Source organism: Schistocerca americana, chromosome 5 (assembly GCF_021461395.2).
Source record: "Schistocerca americana isolate TAMUIC-IGC-003095 chromosome 5, iqSchAmer2.1, whole genome shotgun sequence".
In the NCBI taxonomy this organism is placed as follows: Eukaryota; Metazoa; Arthropoda; class Insecta; order Orthoptera; family Acrididae; genus Schistocerca; species Schistocerca americana.
In genome coordinates, this window is record NC_060123.1 from 151,970,365 (window position 1) to 151,990,987 (window position 20,623).

The following is a 20,623-nucleotide window of genomic DNA, read 5'->3' on the forward strand; positions in this document are numbered from 1 at the left end:
CACGGATGTAGAAAGCGTCGTTCGTGGGAAACTCAAATTTCCTCTTCTCACATGATATTCTGCGAACCATGGATGAAAGACAACAGGCAGATTTCATATTCCCAGTTATCCGGAAAGTGTTTGACACGCTGCCCAACGACAGCCTGTTAACGGAAGGTACGAGCGTACGCAATAGCTTCCCAAATATGTGAGTGGCTCGAAGACTTCTTAAATAACACAGTCCAGTACGTTTTCCTCCATGGCGACTATTCCTCAATAACAAAGGTATCTTCAGGAGTGCACCAGGGAAGTGTGATGGGATCGCTGCTATTTTCTATATACATAAATGATCCGACGGACTGGGTATGCAATAGTCTGTGGCTGTTTCCTGAACACGCTGTGATGTACGGGAAGATGTCATGCGTTGAGTGGCTGTACGAGGATTCAGGAAGAGTTAGACAAAACTTGTAGTTCGTGTGATCAATGGCAGCTTGCTCTAAATGTAGAGCAATGCAATTTAATACGGATGAGTAGGAAAAACAATCGTGTAATGTAAGTACAAAGCATTAGCAGTGCCATGCTTGACACAGCCAAGTCAATTAAATAGATAGGCGTAAAGTGGCAAAACGACATAAAATGGAACGAGCTTGTGAGGATTGTAGTGAGGGAAGCCGAATAGGCGACTTAGGTTTGTTGGGAGAGTTTTAGGAAGGTTCAAATGGCTCTGAGCACTATGGGACTCAACTGCTGAGGTCATTAGTCCCCTAGAACTTAGAACTAGTTAAACCTAACTAACCTAAGGACATCACAAACATGCATGCCCGAGGCAGGATTCGAACCTGCGACCGTAGCGGTCTTGCGGTTCCAGACTGCAGCGCCTTTAACCGCACGGCCACTTCGGCCGGCCTTTTAGGAAGGTGTGGTTCATCTGTAAAGGAGACCGCATGCAGAATACTAGTGCGAGCTGTTCTCGAGTACTGCTTGAGTGTCTGGGAGCTCCACTAGGTCAGATTAAAGGAAGACGAACCAATTCAGAAGTGGGCTGCTCGAATAACGGTAGGTTCGATCATCGCGCAAGTCTTACGGAGAGGCTTCCTGAGTATGACACTCTTTCGCGAAACAATGTTGAGACAATCTAAGAGAAACGGAACATGAAGCTGACTGCAGAACGATTCTACCTACTGCCGGCAACGAACATTTCGCTAGTGACTACGAAGATAAAACGAGAGGAATTTGGGCTCATAGAGAGGCATATAGATATTTGGCTTTCCTGGCTCTGTTTGCGAGTGGAACAGGAAAGCAAATTATTAGTAGTGATAGAAGGAACTCTTCGCCATATACCGTTCTGTGACATGATGTCTTTCACAGCGCGACATATGCAGATCTCCTGCCAACTGACAGCTGTCGTCATCCTTCCCAGACCAACTGTGTTCCGAATACGTCTTTACACAGAATGCGTATGACAGCTGATACGGCCAGCCGGGGTGGCCGAGCTGTTCTAGGCGCTACAGTCTGGAACCGCGCGGCCGCTGCGGTCGCAGGTTCGAATCCTGCCTCGGGCATGGATGTGTGTGATGTCCTTAGGTTAGTTAGGTTTAAGTAGTTCTATGTTCTAGGCGACTGATGACTTCAGCAGTTAAGTCCCGTAGTGCTCAGAGCCATTTGAACCATTTGAACAGCTGATATGGACCACGTGCCATGGACAATGGAAGAGCTCGAACTTCTCAAATTGTTTTTGAAGGTAATGGCTATCTACCACGCAAGATCTCCAAAGCTTTGCAGTTCAAACCGAAGGTGGATGTCCCACCTCAGGAAACTGAGGAGGAAAGCTTAAAGTCCATTGTATTTCTACCGTTCGTAGGGAATTTGTCTTCTAAAATATGTCGTCTCCTCTCTAAACATAAAATGAAGGTTATCCTCTGCCAGCATCAGAGAGAGCCATGCTTCTCGGGTCTGTGAGGGATAACTTGATTCTGGGAAGGCAGACGTTTGTATGATTGCCTGACAGTCTGGTTTGTTGTACATCGGACGTTCTTTATGTACGGTTCGAGAACCTTACGCGGAACATTAACGGTACACCAGTCTGATACAGCCTGATACATCTGCCGTGCAGAGCACCGTACAGATGCAAGACACGATATGGACTATTGAGAACATCTACTTCTTAACATCTGTTTCACCCTTCCAAGTTTTATTTTTCAGGGAACCTACTGAAATACATTTGACAAATGATTTAACAAGTCATGATGGCCTTCATCCTTTTGGGATTCCATATCCAGGGAAGCTATTGAAATACGTTTGAGAATCATTAATTTACATCATGGATGTTTTAAACTAGACTAGATGTGGACTCTGGTTCTGGTAATAATTAACTCTCATTGACAACAGTGCCGTCCCGCGATCGCCCAGAATTTGTGAAACAACATCCGTCACTTATGAGCCACGGTAGCATATTTCTCTGCCGTAGATGCGGTGTTTGTTTTACTATGATTTGACGTGCACGCATTGGCACTTGTCTTGACTCGCCGTACCGATTGTGCAAGGTGGATGGGACCGCTTTACTTTCAGGACGGGGAGCGACTGTCGGACAGAACAATTTGCTTTGCTGGGCCTGGTGGTTGGCCTACAGCCGTGTTGCCGCCTTAGTGCCCCCTTTCGGGAGTTTTCATCTTATTTGGCACAACTGTTGTGTTTTGTGTTCGCTCTGGAGCAAAGTTGTGTTTGCACCCTACAGAGTTGCGTATCGCGATCGTAGAGTTACCTCTTGCGGGTCTACTGGCGAGTGCGGAGGCTGCAGATGGAATTTATATAACTGAGGTGTTTGTTTCGGCTTCACATTTGCTGCGCCTCATCATGCCGCCGCGAAGCGTCCTCCTCCATCTTTCCTAGGCGTTGGGGTATTTGGAATCCAGCACTCGTTGCATTGCACGGATAACCGCGTTCACAGTAACACCAAAGATATCGTGTCGGTATTGTCTACCGAATTTACCACATCTGTCACTGTTGACGCTATCCTCAATTTACACCTGACAAAAATATGTAAAGGGAGTCAATGAAACAGAGCGAGGCGGGAGAAAAGTAAGCAAACTGTTTATTATTTGAAAAGCAATCGCCATATACGTTAATACATTTATCCCACTGTGAAAAAAATCGGTTAAAGCCTTCATGGAAAAATAACTGCGATTAAACCCAGGCGTGCACATTATCGTCTGAAGCAAATCGACGACCACGAATGTCTTTCTTCACGGCTCCAAAATTACGGGAATCACATGGGAAGAGATCGGGCCAGTGTGGAGGACATTTGAGAGCTTTCCAGCGAAACTTTTACAACGAAATCGAAACATCAATGGCAACATGTAGCAGCCAATTTGCTTCGGACGAAGAGGTGCACGACTGGGACAATCATGTTTCGCAGGCAACCGAAAACATTTTTCCATCAACGCACTGACCGCCTTAACAGTTACTGCGATTACTTTTGAAATAATAAAGAGTTTGCTAATTTCTTTCCATCTGTCTCGTTTTCATTTGACTGCCCCTGATAACAGAAAGCTATGGTGATGAGAAAACAGATTTAATTGAGAAACAAAATATTTATGATTTCTGGTGAAATACCAGTGTTGGTTATGTTATGGACGGACAGTAAGATGTAACCTAGTGGCATGGAAATAAATTGTCTTTACGACAGATGGGAAAACAGAGACGAAATCATTTCAGCAGAGTGCTGCAATATGGCGAGGACATTTTTAACCGTTTCTTCACAGGGGTTCGCCGATGTGGTGCAACACCCAAGTACAGATACAGGCTAGCGTTCTTTATGTGCTACTACGTGCAGCAGTTGACTCGCCGCTGCTGAGACAACACTACAGCGCACTGTCAGCTGGGTAATTGCAGCTGGAAAATAACCCCAGAGTCTGATCCCAAGCCGACAGAGTTCAGGTTCATTACGAAGCATTAGAACGTTAAACAATCGAAGCAGTTGATTTTAACAGACTGTAGGGTATATTAGGTTCATTAAAATAAAGGGATCGAAAAAAAGACGGCAGATGAGTGTAAAAAAGAGAATTCCAGGCCGTCCATCCACCTGCAGGGGAAGGGGACTTTCCCGTAATTCACCTTAATGAATGCCTGTCGGAAGAGACGAGGCGGATTTCAAGGGCGAGTCTGCTCCTACGGCAGCCGGCGCCTCCAGCGCTGTTTGCAGAGTAGAATGAGATTTTCACTCTGCAGCGGAGTGTGCGCAAATACGAAACTTCCTGGCAGATTAAAACTTAATGCCGGACCGAGACTGGAACTCGGGACCTTTGCATTTCGCGGCAAAGTGCTCTACCATCTGAGCTACCTAAGCACGACTGACGACCCGTTCTCGCCGCCAGGAAATTTGTAAGGTAGGAGACGAGGTACTGGCGCAATTAAAGCTGTGAGGACGGGGCGTGAGTCGTGCTTGGGTAGCTCAGATGTTAGAGCAATTGTCCACGAAAGGCAAAGGTCCCGAGTTTCAGTTTCGGTCCGGCACACAGTTTTAATCTGCCAGGATGTTTGTAGAGTAATTTCTAAAGGACCTATCAGACGACAGCACGTTACAAGTTACAGAAGTGCTATGAGAAGGAGAAGGAACTGACCAGAGAGAATACATTTCTACTCCTGATTACGACTGGCTGGAAGGCCCTTATGTTAAATAATTTCGGGGAGCGGTTTTGGAGCTCAGCGAAATCGAAGAGTCGACCAGCAGCACTCGTGGTGTTGATCTGTCAAGTTGTGGGACGTCTGGGGCGGAGTTTGTGTTTTAAAGTGGCTATCATATCGGAGTCCCGGAGTGAGGGATCCTATGTGATCAGCGAGGTTACTTTGCCGATACGGGAAGCCTGGAAAGCATTCGAGAGTGCATTCCTATGCGCGGCCGTCGAATTCTGCTACTGTTATATTTCGGCCAGTGTTGCGGGTTATTGAGCTTGGACTTGTTCGATTAAAAGAGAGACTATATTGCAAAGCGTTGAAACAGTAGCTAACCAGAGCCGAAGTTCCCGTAAAAATGATGGACTTGGCTAGGGTCAATTGATACCTAACAAATTTCATTTCACCACTTGCAAATTTGAGAGTTATGTTTTGGTGTGCTATTTTCCTATTGACTGCGTAGTTGATTTGTTACGCGCAAGTTATCTACAGGGGTGTTGTTAGGGCCCAGTTGGAGAATGTGCGTGATCTATAAGTGTTAAACGTATTCCAGTCCAGTGGCCTCATCTCGGAATCATTCCTGAAACCAGTTAGACAGCTACAGGGTTTTTAATTATTGACTTTGGGGGCGTGAAGTTTAACCCTGCCTCTTTGTCAAAGCGAGACTGGCAACCCTTATTTGTACTGATTTGGTAATGTAGAAGAGCAAACACGTAATCAGATTCCGCCAATAAACCTTTCTGATTAAATCCGCTTAGCAGCACGTCGCGTTATTTGTGTTGCGCGCCGCACATTGCCAAGGGCGCTTGGATTTTCGTCGCGACTGCGAATGTGTTTGCGTGCGACGCTGCGGATGCTCCGAGGTACGGACAAAAGGAACATCTCAGAATTATTAGCAGTTATGCAGCACTGCCACATTTTGCGTTCCACCCCTGTCAGACGTGTATATATACCAACAATAAATAAAGAAATAAGTAAAGAGACTACAAAGTTCTGTTTAGATCAGTGGCAGCCATGTTCGTCCCTGCTGCACACTAGCGGGTGTTCCGCCTTTCATTATAGCCAACATGAGGTAGGGACCCTAAAAATATTTTCCTTAGGTTTTCGTAAAATTTTGACGTAAAGTATTTGGTAAGTAAGCATTATTATATGCTTCAACTTGCTGTTGTTCTGCTTTATCTATACTACTACACTGCCTGAATAGTAAATGTACTGCTAATGATTTCAACATCTCCCGCCAACAGACAGCGTAGTGGCATAGCTAAGAGAATGTCGTCAGTGTGTACCCGGTATAGGGAATTCTCACCGCCAGAAGGCTCGGTGTGGTGGAAAAGTGTGTAGTAAGCAGGCAGGTACGTCACGGGGACGCACTCTTGCTTCCTACAGCCAAATGACAGAGTTTGAAAGGAGTCAAATTGTGGCCCTGCAAGTGGCGGGTTGGTCCTTTCGGAGAACTGCCACACAAGTTCGAAGTGCTGCGTCAGTTGCGCAACGATGCTTGTATCGGTGGTCACGTGAACACTCTCACACACGTAAAAGCGGTTCTGGACGTCCACGCAGCACAGCCGCCCGCCGGAGCAGCAGTAGCAGATCTTACAGATACCACGGCAAGGATCAGAGCGCTTGTGAGCCTAGGCGTGTCAACACGAGCTGTTGCGAACTGGCTATTAGCAATGGGAATCCAAGCACACACACTTGTTGCCCGTCTTCCACTTGCACCACATCACCGACTTGCACGATTCGCCTGCTGCCGTCGGATGATCACCTGGAAGATGAAATGGTGCTCCGTGGTCTTCAGTGAAGAAAGCAGATGCTGTACGACGTAAGCTCGGTATATGCAGAATGTTGTTAGACCCGTTCTTGCAACAGGAAGGCTGCAACAGCGGGTGCAGGAACTTCCCTGGCCTGCATGATCTCCGGACTTCGTTTAATCGAACACGTGTTTATTATGATGGGTAGAGAAATGACTCGTGCGCCTCATCAAACAACAACTCTTACAGAATTATGTAAAAAGGTCGAGCAATCATGGCAGAACGTATCCCAGGACAGTATTCTCCACCTGTGCGATCGACTGGATATGAGAGTCAGTGCCTGCACAGCCGCCTGTAGAGGCTACACCAAGAGCTAGAGCGGGTGCTTCGGCATGAGGCGATACCTGGTACCTCAGGACAGCTTATGCTGTTCATCTGTGCAACAATAAAATTTCTAAAAGGGGTACTACTTTTTTCCGCATATAAAGATAAGTTGTAGTTTGAAGCTGTTAACAAAAATCTCGAAAAGTTCTTGACCAATTTACTTCAGATTTTTACACGATACTCCAATAAATGTACATTCATCTGTCGTCGTGTCTTCTAACCCTTTATTTTAATAAACCTAATACACCCCCTAAAATCTGTTAAAATCAACTATCTTCGGTTTTTGTAACGTCCTAATGCTTGGTAATGAACCTTGGGATCAGACTCGGGTGTTATTTTCCAGCTGCAGTTACACAGCTGACAGTGCGCTGCAGTGTGGTCTCAGCAGGGGCGAGTCAACTGCTACACGTAGCAGCAGATAAAGAACGCTAGCCTGTATCTGTCCTTGGGTGTTGCACCACATCGGCGAACCCCTGTGAAAAACAGTTAAAAATGTCCCCGCCATATTGCAGCACTCTGCTGAAATGATTTCATCTCTGCTTTCCCATCTGTCGTAAAGGCAATTTATTCCCATGCCAACATCTTACTGTCCATCCATAACATAATCAACACTGGTATTTCATCAGAAATCATAAGTATTTTGTTTCTCTCATAAATCTGTTTTCTCATCACCATAACTTTGTGTTATCAGGGGCAGTCAAATGAAAAGGGGACTGATGGAAAGAAGTTAGCAAACTCTTTATTATTTCAAAAGTAATCGCCGTAACTGTTAAGGCGGTCAGTGCTTTGATGGAAAAATGTTTCTGGTTGCCTACGAAACACGATTTTCCCGGTCACAGGCTACACAGTTTTTAAAATATATGTAGTATATAAATATATATGTGCTATATAAAGAGGAAATGTTGTCAGCAAAATTCTCGGAAAATTTTTTACCAATTTATTCCACAGATTTACGCAATACTCTAATGAACGTTCTAGCGGACATATGCCATATATTTCATCATTTAAGGTGAAATATACATAATTCACCATAATTACACGAGGGGAAACATTATTATCAACAATTCCGAAAAGTCCTTGAATGATTTAGTTCAAATTTTTCCGTGATACTCTAATACACTTTCGGATGGACATAGGCTACATATTTCTGTAATACATGTGGTACATAAATGTACGTGTAATGCATAAACGGAAAACATTTGCAGAAAGCTCAAAAAGGTATTGACCGATTTACTTTAAATTTTTATACGATAGTCTACTAACATTTAGACGGACGTGGGCCATACATTTTTCAAAACAATATGCACATTAAAAATTGCGAGCAAAAAAGTGTTGTGATGTGAAAATGTGAGAATCCCTTTTCTTTCTTGCAGTCAGTTTTAACTTAGATATCAGAGCATTTAAACCATTGGGCAAATTGTTTCTTCCACATATCTTCTCTCTCTCTCTCTCTCTCTCTCTCTCTCTCTCTATATATATATATATATATATATATATATATATATATATATAGAGAGAGAGAGAGAGAGAGAGAGAGAGAGAGAGATTTCCACCAAAAATTCCCCAACAATGCAATCCAGTTTCACTTGCACCAAATGAAGAGGAAATCATTAAAGAAATTCATAGGTTGAAAAACAACAAAGCATCTGGTGAAGATGGAATTGTTGCAGAACTTTTAAAGGCAGCTGGTCCAAAAACCGTTAAAGAAATTACTTCAATCATGCAAAACATTTGGCAAACTGAAAAAATTCCTGATGAATGGAAAACCGCCTTGATTCACCCACTTCATAAGAAGGGAGACAAAACTGATGTTAATAATTACAGAGGAATTTCTCTTCTTCCAGTCACATACAAAATCCTCTCTCAATGTCTTCTGAACCGAGCACAACAACAACTTGAATGGAAAATTGGCGAATATCAAGCAGGTTTCAGGCCAAATAGATCTTGCCCAGAACAGATTTTAGTCCTCAAACTAATTCTCAGACATCAAAAAATTTACAATAAAAAACTAGTTTGTACCTTTGTAGATTTTAGAAAGGCTTATGACTCAGTGGATCGTGAATCTCTTTTCCAAATTGTGAAAGAACAAGGCCTGGATCCTAAAACCACGGCAATTATCAGAGACACGCTAACTGGTACAAAATCAAAAGTAAAGTTCAGAGGAGAAATTTCAGAATCCTTTGAAATAAAAACAGGCGTGAGGCAAGGTGATGGACTCTCTCCGTTGCTATTTAACTGCGTTCTAGAAAAAGTAATACAAGAGTGGCGCGAACGAAAATTGGAGTTCAAAATTGACCAACCAGTGAAATTAGGACGAACAAATATTCGAATAGACTGTTTGGCCTTTGCAGACGACTTGGTTATTCTAACGCAGGACATCCAAATTGCTCAGAAACAAATAGAAATTCTTAAAGAAACAGCAGAAAGAGTAGGTCTCCAAATCTCATTTGAAAAAACACAGTATATGACTAGCAACAAACTGGCACCCAAACTTTAGGAAACTAAGAATGGAAAAATCAAAAGAGTTTCGCAATTCAAATATTTAGGTGAAACAATCTCAGAGACTGGTCTAGAAAAAATTGGAAATGAAATTCGTTGTCAAAAGATGGAGACAGCTTTTAGACTTACAAAAGACATCTACTACAAAAAATGTCTCTCGAGGTACTCTAAATTGAGACATTACAACACGGTCATAAAACCAGAGTGCCTTTATGGGGCTGAAACGCTAATTTTAAACAGAAAAAAGGACATTCAAGAAATCCAAAAAAGAGAAAGAAAAGTAATCAGAAAAATTCTAGGTCCAAAATATACTGAAGAAGGAACATAGAGGCTAAGAGCAAATAGTGAAATTCAACAATACACCAGCATATATTCGGATATGAAAAAACGCAGATTAAAATTTTATGGGCATATTAAAAGAATGGATGCTACCAGACTAACTAAACAAGTAGTGGAATTCTACGAAAATCGAAGTAAAGCTAAATTTGAGACAATAAAATGGATTGCTGCTATAAAAGAGGACATGAAAGAGGCAGATATAAAACAAGATGAAATTCAAGACAGAAAATTATTTGGGCAAAAAATTCATGACTGGGTAGTTGGTCAAGCTGAAAAACCAAAGAAAACTGGGACCACATGGTCTGATGAAAGGAAAAGAGCTCATTCCGAGAGAATGAAAACAATTTGGGCAGAGAGAAAGTCTAAAAGAAAATAACTGAATGCCCCGTGATTGTACTTCGCGTGGTCCAGTAGGGCCCAAACGTGAATAATAATAATATATATATATATATATATATATATATATATATATATATATATATAATATTTTAAAACAATAACTGTACACACAACAGTGTGCTGTTTTGTTTTTGTCGTTGCAATCAGTTTTCGAGGAAAGAGGAATGTTTTACATATGGCTTATCGACTTATGATTTATACTCTACTATGGAATCTGAATCTTCCGAATCTTTGCAGAACTACCCCTCACATATTAAAGTTATGAGAAATACTTTCGTTGAAGCTTCTCTCCAGCAGCTGGAGAGGTCTCTCCTGTACCCCTTACGCTAAATATCCCAACCGATTTACCCATTCTTCAGTGACTTCATTTCCCAATCGAGGTTTCGTTTGCAATGACAACGAACAAGGCTCAAGGTCAGAGAGAGAGAGAGAGAGAGGGGGGAAGAGGAAACGGAGAGAGAGGGGGAGGGAGAGGAAGTGGACAGAGAGAAGGTGAAAGACGAGATGGGCAGAGTGAGCGATGGGTTGGAGATGGATAGAGATGAGTTGGGGGGAAATAGGAGATGGACAAAGAGTGGGAGGAAGAGGAGAGGATGGACAGAGAGAAGAAGAGGAGGAGATGGATAAAGAGGGAGAGGGAAGAGGCAGCAGCAGCAGCAGCACTCCGTCTTCGGGCCACAAGTGGCCCATCGGGAGTATCCGACCGCCGCGTCATCCTCAGTTGAGGATGCAGGTAGAAGGGGCGTGTGGTCAGCACACCGCTCTTCCGGCCGTTATGATGGTTTTCTTTGACCGGAGCCGCTACTATTCGCTCGAGTAGCTCCTCAATTGGCATCACGAGGCTGAGTGCACCCCGAAAAATGGCAACAGCGCATGGCGGCTTGGATGGTCACCCATCCAATTGCCGGCCACACCCGACAGCGCTTAACTTCGGTGACCTCACGTGAACCGGTGTATCCACTGCGGCAAAGGCGTTGCCAGAGGGAAGAGGAGTAGATTAAAAAATAGGGGGAAGGAGAAGATGGACAGAGAGAGGGAGGAGAAGGAGATTAGGACGTACATACGATTCCCATACACAATTAGCAATTACGAAACATTGCCCAGTTCGATAGTAAATTTTATGAAGTAAAGTGAATCACCAATACTGTAGAACCGGTGGGTGGGTAGAGAATTTGCCTACTAAAGAAATATAAAAGGGGATGGTAAGTAATTAAGGTTGAACACCCTTGGTCTAGGTGAAGTACGGTGGATACGCCTGCCAATAGGTTACGGACTCCATGCTTGCGAGATATCTAACTGGACACTCTGGACGCATTCCCGGAGGTCCTTGACACACTTAGCAGCCGCCTCCGCGACGCCAGCGGCTGCGGCTGCGCGAGGCGTGGGGCTGGCGACAGCACAACACAGCCCCTTCGCCCTGCCCCCAGATTCCCAACGGCTCGCTAGCAGTGGGCGGGGCTGCGCGGCGCGCCCTCTGACGGAATACCGTGACTCAGTACTTCCTACGCTGATGTGTCCAGAGAGACAGAGGCTAGCCATACACAAACAGCAATGTTCAAAAGTTAATTGTGACCGGGAGATAAGATCACAATGCCTGTACAGGTTCTCGGAAGGATTGAAGAGGAAATCAGAGCTTCATCGCAGCACTTTGCCGAACAGAACTGTACAAAACATTGTAGGGTGGTGACAAATGGGCAGACGTGAAGACAGGCGCGAAACAATTTCGCCGGACAATAGTACTACAGGCGAAGTTCTGCACAGTAGTTGAGGTGCTTACATCTCACTTCGTTCTTCTTCAAGTTAGGCCAATAACGCAGTAATGCACAGCAGAGACAGCAGTCCAAGGACATCAGAAGAGTTAAAATTCGACGGAACACTATTTTCACATTCTGCGGGAGATACCGGGAGAATGAGTTATAAAAATGGTAAAGCGCCAAGAAAACATTGTCGCATGTCAAAGTAACTTCGTACAACCAGCCGTTGTGGCCGAGCGGTTCTAGGCGCTTCAGTCTGGAACCGCGCGACCGCTACGGTCGCAGGTTCGAATCCTGCCTCGGGCATGGATGTGTGTGATGTCCATAGGTTAGTTAGGTTTCAGTAGTTCTAAGTTCTAGGAGACTAATGAACTCAGACGTTAAGTCCCACACTGCTCAGAGCCATTTGAACCATTTTGAACTTCGTACACACAAACAAAGAGACCCGCCATTGTCGATGATGTAAACGATTAGACTTGCAGTTCTCTGTGGCAGGTACAACGGCCATCAGAAAGCGTTAGTTTTCTTCATGTTTAGTGCTATTACCAGGCCTCGTTGGGTATATGAGGGGAGTGAACTGCGTCATGTTGCGTAGTATCTGTGAAACAGCGTTATCAGCACCAGACAGAGACTGAAAGACTGACTGTGGGTCTCCATTTGACCCGTTGCTCGAATGGTGCACTATCAAGGTTTGTAGGGCATTTGGATTTGACAGTGGACTGGGTTTGGATTACATGGCATTGTGAGAACAGGAGTACTCGACATCAAGATTCCGACCGACCATGTGTCACCACCACCAGGGAGGATCGTCGTGTTGTGTACCAGGCACGTCGTAACTTTGGTGTCACCGCCAGACACCACACTTGCTAGGTGGTAGCTTTAAATCGGCCGCGGTCCATTAGTATACGTCGGACCCGCGTGTCGCCACTGTCAGTAATTGCAGACCGAGCGCCACCACACGGCAGCTCTAGAGAGACTTACAAGCACTCGCCCCAGTTGTACAGCCGACTTTGCTAGCGATGCTACACTGACGAAGACTCTCTCATTTGTCGAGAAGATAGTTAGCATAGCCTTCAGCTAAGTCAATTGCTACGACCTAGCAAGGCGCCGTATTCAATTGATATTTATTATATGAAGCATGTATCATCAAGAGCGATGTTATACAATTATGGATTAAAGTTAAGTATTCCAGAAGCTACGTACTTTTCTTTATAGCATTCATTACGTATCCTGTTTCAGACCTCACGCCAGCCTGCGTGAGTTTAAGCGCGTGCCTTTCGGCTTCCTCTCATTGTGTCTAGGCTGTCTTGTCTAGACACAACAGTAACACCTTCACGTCTGCGCCTGCCGTCCCAGAACAAGTAAAGGACTCCCTGCAACATTCTGTACCATCCCGCACCATTGGTCATAGACTACCAGCAACCGGACTAGAGTGTTACAGTCGCATGTGTGGGCTGTCATTAACACCACTACATGAAGGGCTGCGTTAGGAGCAGCGTTGTGACTGGGAAGCATGGATCGCTGATGAATGGCGTCACATTGTGTTCAGCGATGAGTCGTGGTTCTGGGCTACCTTGAGTGACAACTTCCTGCGAGTTTGGCATGATCTGTGGAGTGGTCCCATTCTTCCGAAGTTTTGGAGAAGCACACCAGTGTTACTACTAGCGTCATAGTGTCAGGAATCATCGGGTATAACTTCAGACCACGGCTAGTAGTCACTGAGGGAACTTTGACGAACAACAGAGCGCCAGGGACAAAAATGGCTCTAAGCGCTATGGGACTTAACATCGGAGGTCATCAGTCCCCTAGAACTTAGAACTACTTAAACCTAACTAACCTAAGGACATCACACACATCCATGCCCGAGGCAGGATTCGAACCTGCGACCGTAGCGCCTAGAACCGCTCCGCCACCGCCATGGACATCTTAGGTTATTATTTGCTACTTCTAATGCGACAGTATCATGGTGAAATTTTTCAACACGTCAGTAGGGCAGTGCTCGACCATACGTGGTACGTGTCCCTACGAAATATCACCATGATGTTGAGATGTGTATGTTTGGGTAGGGGGTAGGGGAGGAGGGGGCCACCTCGAACATCAAATTCGTTCGAGTGCCAATATCCAGGATATCAAGGACTAGTTACCAGAATTGTGGCCCAGATTGCCTCAGAAGAGCATAAAGGGTCTTTGTGACACCGTTCCGAATATAATTTGCGTGTACATCCGGGCTAGATGGGAGGCAACGTCATACTGACAATTGGACTTATACTGCCGACTTCTGTGCGGAGTTGACTTGCTTCTGCAGTTACTGAAATAACTTCAAACAGCCTCTCAAACCTTGAACTTTCATTAGGTTTCCTCCTCCTCTGGGTGCTTCATTTTGTTTTTGTGAATCACTTTATTCTGGAATATCTTTAGAGCAAAAATTTACGGGCAAGTATCTGTTTTAAGCACGTAAAAAGTAGTAAATGGATAATTCGACCCTCAAGATGAAGTATACAAGCTTGCGAATCAAACGTAAGGACATGTCCAGGGCAACTTTTGCCAGATGCCACTGGAGAGTGGAGACAGACATATTTCGCTATTGTGATATACGTTGATGATAACCTAAGCATGAGCCACTGGAACATCTGCTAGATGTCATGAGTGTAAGACATGTTTGATAAAATGTTTCAAACAAAACCCACTCTCCAGAAATCCTTTTGTGTTGCATGCGCACAGGTCTCTTGGCATCAGCTCATCGGCTGTGCATCCTCTGGTCGTGAAATGCACTAGCCCGTTTGAGTAAACATCCGCCTGCCAATGCTATGTTCATCTCAACGTAATTGACATCCAGGGGTGTGACATGACATAATTATGAATATAAAGGATATATAAAGGGCATTCAACTGAAACGAGACAGATGGGGTAAAAGAGGAAGTGAACTGTTTATCATTTCAACAGTAATGACCATGACTGTTAATAAAAGTATCCCACTATCAGATAAGACTGTTGGTGCCTTCATGGACAAGTGTTTGCAATTACCTACGGAATCATGATTGTGACGCAGACGTTTACTTCTTCGTCCGAAGCAAATTGACTGCTATGAATGTCTTTCTTCAGGGCTCTAAAAATGTGGAAATCGCATGGGGAGAGATGCGGACTGTGTGAAAGATGCGTAAGGGGTTCGCAACGAAACCTACACATCGAAGTCGAAAAAAAGTTGGCAACATGTGGATGGACTTTATCCTGCAACAGAACGGTGCCGTACGTCAACTTTCCTGGCCGTTTGGACTTGACGGCGCATGCAATTTCTGCAAAGTGCTCACTTACCGTTGTGTGTTAGTTGTGGCCCCGTGTTCCAGAAATTCAATGAGCAACGGGCCCTTGCAGTCAAAGAAAAAACTCATCATGACTTTCCCGGTGCTGGCGTGCCTTGTTGTTTTGTCTACTCTGCAGACGTTTTGCTGAGAGGTCCTCACACGTCCTCCATACAGTCCCTATCTCACTTCATGCCATTTCCATATTTTTGGAGCCCTAAAAAAGACGTCCGTGGCCGTCTATTTGCTTCGGACCAAGAGGTGCACACCTGGCTACAATCATAGCTCCGTAGGCAATAACAGCCATTTTCCATGAAGGTACTGATCTTGCCTGACGGTCGGATAAATGTATTAACAGTTATAGCGATTACCTTGAAAATAATAAACAGTTCATTTACCTTTTTTCCATCTGCCTTGTTTTCATTTGACTGTCCCTTACATTATTGTTATGTTTTAAATCTTTGTGTGTGACAGAAAAAATGATAGTTGTTTTGGTTCAAATACTACAGACTAAGTAATTTAGTATCTTTTCAAAGTTAATTACAATAAATTTACCTGTAGTCTAAAACACATTAATTTTGTGGAAATAAAACTGGAGCGTGGTTCATTAATTACATTCCTACAGCAGGTGCAACAAGTTTGTTTATTTTTATTGTTTACAATTAATACCTGTAAGTCATGTCAATTAGGCTGTCAGGCAGGCTAACGTAATAAAGTGCCAGCACAAAATATATTCCAGAACTACTTGTAATTAAAATCACACTACGAAATTAACTTGTCAGTGTGAGGCTAACAAATTGAACACCATAACACGTAACTAGAAAAGTTCTGGAGCTCGAAATACTATTTAAAATCTATAAAACGTACATATGCAGCAAGTACATATTAGGTAGCCAAACAGACACAGATCCCACGCATCGGAGATCTGTAATGAACCTCGGAGGCGGCTGAAGGATTGTAATATAGCAGCCAGTCCGTTCCTGTCTTGATTTACAAGATACGCAACTGAAACGTCATGTAGGGGACTTCTTCGCCTGAGAGTAAGTCGTCCACCAGACCAATGTGATACAGAGAGGTGTTACAGTACACGAAGAGGACGTTTGGACCAACTGAACCTCTCTAGAAAGTTTCACGTATTGTTGTAGTACCTCATCTGTGCACTTGTGGGTATTATTAGCACTCCTCCGATCATAAAATAAGATGTGAAGCTAAGCACAACGATTCACTATGCTGCCTTCCTACACCAGGATGCCATCAGAACCAAACTGGCTGCTTTAGACAAAGACAAAAATTAGTCCGCAGACTTTAGTAGAATTCATCTGTGAAAAGCAAATAAAGGTCGTTTATGTTCCAGCCTCGATGTTTCTGGCTTGTTTCGGTGCTAACATATGCAGGCCCGAATATACGAGTTTTCGGGACGATGCAGCTTCTGCAGCGATGTAGTGGTAAGCTGTGAAACCATCGTTACATTTCACAATAAATATGTCACAAACCGATGCTATAATAGAGCTGCTACTTTTTTTTAAATATTCTGAATTGGTCCGCAGAATATAGCTTCATCTTGGCGCCATCATCACAAACATACAATGACTGTTTGTCACATTCCGTATGTGTTCCGCAGTTGATTCAAGATCTCTGGCGATTCTGCTTTGGACAACAGGATCCGGATACTGTATTTGTGCCATTATGATGTAAGCTTTACCAGTTGAAGTGTTCACAAGGGAAGTGTAATCGCGACTGAGGTACTATGGGTGTCACAAACTGCTTTACGTTATCTTTGAACTACTTGCTAATTCGAAGCAGATGCTATTCGTTGTCTATGCAGGTAGGTGGGGAGATCATTTAATCTGATTGAGTGCATTTCCTGTTTTCTAATTTCCCCTTTTTCCCAGCTGTGCTCCACTGTTGATCTTTAATCTAGAAACGGAAACAATAACTCGATAGAACAACCAGAAGCACACTTTTAATCTAATCTAGAAAGTCCAGTGACTGACGAAGAAGTGAGTCAGCTTTCTCTTATTCGAGACATTACAGTAGGTGAACAGGTACAATCATCGTTATGTAATGGAATCAAAATTACTCAATAAAATAGTGTCAGAACGTTGTATATATTTGGTGCTCAGTAGCTTAGATACAGTTCAAGAACGTCATGATGTGGTTTGGGTCCAGATGCTGATCTTCATTACGAAACAGAAAGATTTTGAAACAATTTATGATGCTAACAGTTTTAGGTCATGTAGTGCATATGTTGAGGACCAAGTTGCAGAAAGAGCAGAAGCGAAGAGGCTTGACTCAATAGAGTAAAATATCGTCCTCATTCAGAACAATGCACCTATGCACCAAAGTGGTTCGCTAGTGAACAAATTAAGGGTACATCTACTGCGTTTAATAATGATCTTTAATCGGGACGATTCCCATGTCCTCAACGTTGAGAACATCTACCCTGTTTACTAGCTTTGGCTCACATTATTCTTCCTTCATTTAACCATACGCTTCCTACATTTAAAGAAATTGAAGATAAGGAATTCGAGCCCACTGAATAGCTACTCTGCAAACCCTGTGAAATGGCATTGCAGGAATGAAAAATAGTCTTTGGAAGTATGTTCGAGAAAGTGAATTGATATAAAATGGGATTTCATCGAAAAAAAGGGATTGTATTTTTGACCTAAAACATATTTGATTGCAGTGAGACCGAGAGCTTCTCACCTTTCCCTTACTACACTGTGGAGACACGTTCTTGACGCAAGGGCAACTAGCTGTAATGTCTCTTTCTGGTATAAGTTATATGAGAATTCTATTAAGTTCGTGAAGTTAAATTTCGTAAAGCTGTCTTTCATAAAACCTCGCAAGGAACAATATTATATTTGCAGGTTGCCAAATTAAACTATAAATTCTGACTGAAACCGAGCGCCAGGCTCCCTACAAATAATATCGAATGCGTTAGCGTAATAAAATTTATGCAAAGAGGCACCTGACCTATAGTAAATTGTATCACTGAAAATAGTCACTTTATGATAAAATAAATCTTGTGATTTGATGCTAATTAATTTTATTAGTATTTTTAAATACGTTCTTCTCCTCCGACTTCGTCGTATTTCCTGTGGAAATAAAAAGTTTAAATTCGCCGCGTAATGGCGGCCAACTTTCTCAGTCAAAGATGATCGCAGCTAGCTCCGCAGCAGCTGTAAAAAATGTTACACAAACTCTTGCTTTATAACAAATGTGGCATGGGTTCCGTAAATGATTACTCTGCACTCCAGATTAGCTTATTATATTTTCGTAACTTTTTTACACATCAATTATGTTTTAGTAATTAAACGAGAGCAAGACAAAAGCTATCGCAATACAGTCGTACCTTCTGCACTCAAACAATAGCTAAGACACAAGAAAACATCAGAAGACGACTAACTTCATTGTCTTCCAGTCTTTTTATAATATAACAAAGATTATAGTATGCAGTTCTTCAGCTTACACATATGAACTTATATCACGGAGACTAATGTCTTTTTCTATTATCAGAATCGATAAATTGTCTTTAAAGTTATTTCATTACTTTGTGCGTATCACAATTAGGCATTAAAGTTCACACAACATTACGCATGTATAGTTCTTTTGTCGTTATTTATATTGTTCATGTCAAATATATGGAAAGGGACACTTTATAGCCGGCCGAAGTGGCCGTGTGGTTAAAGGCGCTGCAGTCTGGAACCGCAAGACCGCTACGGTCGCAGGTTCGAATCCTGCCTCGGGCATGGATGTTTGTGATGTCCTTAGGTTAGTTAGGTTTAACTAGTTCTAAGTTCTAGGGGACTAATGACCTCAGAAGTTGAGTCCCATAGTGCTCAGAGCCATTTGAACCATTTTTGACACTTTATAGCACCAGGGACTGATGTGGAGTGTGCGCTACTGAAAGGTGTGGCGGTGTGGCAACTTGGCCCTTTACAGTCCATTCGATGGGCGGTCGCAAGAGGGTAGAGGCTGCACGTAAGTCTTCTTGAGCCGTTGTCCCACTGTGCATTACGTCATATATGGAGGACGGCGACGGCTCCATCCGCACTCACGCCTAAGTATATACGTTTTGCGCCCACTGAAGCTGTCAATAGCTGCGAACCGTAATTAAAGCTGTTATTGCAGGTGATTATGTGCGTGTTAATAAACCCACCTTGCTGCTCTGGTTCCCCTACAGCTCTGAAAACTTCATTTCTGATGGATATCTGCTCCATCGCTGCCTTATCACGTTGCTTTTCCGTAACAGTACAACAAAGAACCAGCCTGTGACATTATGGCGCCTCATGAAACTTTTCATTATACACTCCTGGAAATTGAAACAAGAACACCGTGAATTCATTGTCCCAGGAAGGGGAAACTTTATTGACACATTCCTGGGGTCAGATACATCACATGATCACACTGACAGAACCACAGGCACATAGACACAGGCAACAGAGCATGCACAATGTCGGCACTAGTACAGTGTATATCCACCTTTCGCAGCAATGCAGGCTGCTATTCTCCCATGGAGACGATCGTAGAGATGGTGGATGTAGTCCCGTGGAACGGCTTGCCATGCCATTTCCACCTGGCGCCTCAGTTGGACCAGCGTTCGTGCTGGACGTGCAGACCGCGTGAGACGACGCTTCATCCAGTCCCAAACATGCTCAATGGGGGACAGATCCGGAGATCTTGCTGGCCAGGGTAGTTGACTTACACCATCTAGAGCACGTTGGGTGGCACGGGATACATGCGGACGTGCATTGTCCTGTTGGAACAGCAAGTTCCCTTGCCGGTCTAGGAATGGTAGAACGATGGGTTCGATGACGGTTTGGATGTACCGTGCACTATTCAGTGTCCCCTCGACGATCACCAGTGGTGTACGGCCAGTGTAAGAGATCGCTCCCCACACCATGATGCCGGGTGTTGGCCCTGTGTGCCTCGGTCGTATGCAGTCCTGATTGTGGCGCTCACCTGCACGGCGCCAAACATGCATACGACCATCATTGGCACCAAGGCAGAAGCGACTCTCATCGCTGAAGACGACACGTCTCCATTCGTCCCTCCATTCACGCCTGTCGCGACACCACTGGAGGCGGGCTGCACGATGTTGGGGCGTGAGCGGAAGACTGCCTAACGCTGTGCGGGACCGTAGCCCAGCTTCATGGAGACGGTTGCGAATGGTCCTCGCCGATACCCCAGGAGCAACAGTGTCCCTAATTTGCTGGGAAGTGGCGGTGCGGTCCCCTACGGCACTGCGTAGGATCCTACGGTCTTGGCGTGCATCCGTGCGTCGCTGCGGTCCGGTCCCAGGTCGACGGGCACGTGCACCTTCCGCCGACCACTGGCGACAACATCGATGTACTGTGGAGACCTCACGCCCCACGTGTTGAGCAATTCGGCGGCACGTCCACCCGGCCTCCCGCATGCCCACTATACGCCCTCGCTCAAAGTCCGTCAACTGCACATACGGTTCACGTCCACGCTGTCGCGGCATGCTACCAGTGTTAAAGACTGCGATGGAGCTCCGTATGCCACGGCAAACTGGCTGACACTG